Source organism: Atta colombica, unplaced genomic scaffold, assembly GCF_001594045.1.
Source record: "Atta colombica isolate Treedump-2 unplaced genomic scaffold, Acol1.0 scaffold68, whole genome shotgun sequence".
Lineage (NCBI taxonomy): Eukaryota > Metazoa > Arthropoda > Insecta > Hymenoptera > Formicidae > Atta > Atta colombica.
Genome location: NW_017259559.1, coordinates 551,548 through 554,215, shown reverse-complemented (window position 1 = coordinate 554,215; position 2,668 = coordinate 551,548). Strand labels below are relative to the sequence as shown.

The 2,668-nt window shown below is 24.2% G+C and overlaps 1 pseudogene; it reads left to right on the top strand.

Moving 5' to 3' along the window:
* LOC108692253 overlaps positions 1-2,668 on the top strand; it is a 29,024-nt pseudogene that overhangs the window by 6,026 nt on the left and 20,330 nt on the right.

Genomic DNA, 2,668 nt, shown 5'->3' with positions numbered 1-2,668 from the left:
TATATATATATATATATAATCTCTTTTAAAAATTATTATAGATAAAATTTATTTATTCAACTCAAGTGATATGCATCAAATGAAAAAGTAAATCCAAGTGGTAGGGGAGACCAGGGATAGTAAATTCATTTTTCAATTTCGAATTTTTACAGAAGAAATCGAGAGACTTATCGAAAAAATGAATTCTATACCAGTTACTACATACATTAACTATCTAATAATATTTTAATAATAAGAGAAAACTGATAACTAATATGAAAAAAATGCATTTTTCTAATTCCATCTGATTGAATTAACTCCGGGACCAGGCTAAAGTGAATAATGGTATGAGGTAATTTGATTAACATTATTAAAATAAAAGTTAGTATATTAAACTTTACATATCAACAAGACTTTCATTAAAATGCATTTTAAACACAAGCATATTTATAAAATAAAAAAAGTATAATTTTGAATGTTGTTATTAGATAAATACACTTTATCTAATCGTTATCCGAATTGCAATTTTAACAAATATACATTATTACCTTTTATGCTTTTAGAATGTGCCCACATATTGCATTTCGTGCACTGTATTCATTCTTCTCCTAGAATAACTTTAATAACTTTAATTTTAACTTTCTGTGCAAACGAGACATTTCATCATCTGTCTCCTTCGAGGATAAAAAATTTAGATTATTCAGAATGTTTATGTATAAATGTTTATAAACATATATAATTTATTATATTATGTATATTTATACATATTTATACATATTCATGCATGAAAACTTTCTTATACATATAATTTAACTAATAATTTATTGCATATTTTTATTATTAAAATTCATTAAAATTACAAAAATTATTGCATTATAGATGTATTTAAAAGTAAAAAAGAATACTCTCTAAATTCTTTTGAAATTTGAAAGAGAGTGAAAATACAGCCGTGTATGGAACAAAGTGAGATCACCAAAATAGTTGATAGAGAACAATTGAAAACAATATGACGTTTATCAATTTGTATCGTTTTTTATAAGTTTATCATTTTCTATCATTGATCTCGCGAGAACATCACGATTAAGCGGATATGAATTCTATGATATTTTATCGCATTTTATAAGATTTGTACAAAATTCTTATAAGGTCTAATACAAATTAATGAATTTATAAAATTTAAAATTTACTACATCAAAACGATAGGATTTTATTATTGTTCTCTATCAACATCTTTACCAAGGCATAGCAAGTAATAGATTTTAATGTAACTTTAACGATTAATATTTTGATTTGCAAAGCAGAACAATGCTTCTTTTTGCTAAATTCATTCGTTTCGAGCAAAAATACAAATGAGCCTTATAATGAGTTTTATCAAGATTGGACATGAGGGAATAAAATTTATAATATTTACCACTAAGGTAAATCTTTTTAGAGGAATGAAATATTGCCATTCTTTATCAAGAAGTGAAACATCGTTCACTCTTTTTCACTCTTTTTCACTCTTTTTTAAAACTGACTTTATTTTCACTCTTTTATATGAGATTTCATTCCAAGAAATTTAAGAGTAGATACTATCAGAGTCATCACTAAATTCATATAGCCCCATGTTGTGGTTAGCTTACTAGCCTCATTCGTTCATTTTTTAAAAACATTAACATTATACGAAAATAAAGACAGATAAACAAAAAAATCTGTTGAACTTTATTAAGTAAGAACTAGATTTACTAACTAAATGGAAATCAAATATTTCAGACAATTATATACGATTGTAGAACAAAATTTTAAGAATAAAAATATTTACTTTCGTTTATGATTTTTTTTGTTTTGTTGTAGCGTAATTTCTAACACAGACATGTCCTCGAGATCTCACAGTAGACGGCAGTGTTCAGACATGTTTATGCATGTCTGCACGATTTGTTTATAACGTAGCCTCAATTATTTTACTTATCCCTAGTTTACTACTCCGGTCTCCTCTACCATTTTTATCAATTTATATATGATAAAAACTGAATGACCATAAAAAAAACTGTTGTATCAAACTAAAAAATGAAATCCAAGTGGTATTTTTATTAATTTATATATGACAAGTCTATGTGATCATTCATATAGAAAGTCAACAATTTGATATCAATAACTAAAAGCACCAAGTTAAATTTCATTTCTTCAACTCAAGTGTATCATTCGTATAAAAGATTTGATATCCATAATTGGATCGCTAAATTAAATTCAACACTAAATTTAATTTTCTTCCAAAATGTTTTTTCTTTACTTATCTCAAGTGATATGTATCATTTGCATAAAAGATTTAATGTCAACAATTGACGCAAAGTTAAATTTAAAAAATTTTATATATTATTCATATAAAAAATTTAATATCAATAATTAGCGCCAAAGTAAATATTTAAATTCCATTCTAAATTAAAGAATATATAACATAATAGTGATAAGTTTAATTTTTATACATCTTACTGATGAAATTTTAGTATGTATCTTTATTTTTTATTGAAGAATTCCAATCTAGTGATCTTTGATTTTTCTTCAAAGAAATTATATCACAATCCATTTAAGACTTTCTGTTTGTGAATCCAGAAATAATATAATAATTATATAATTTAATTCTATTTCAAAATACACATATTACAAAATTGCCTCACTCAAATATTATTATAAAGAATTAAGAGAAAATCAC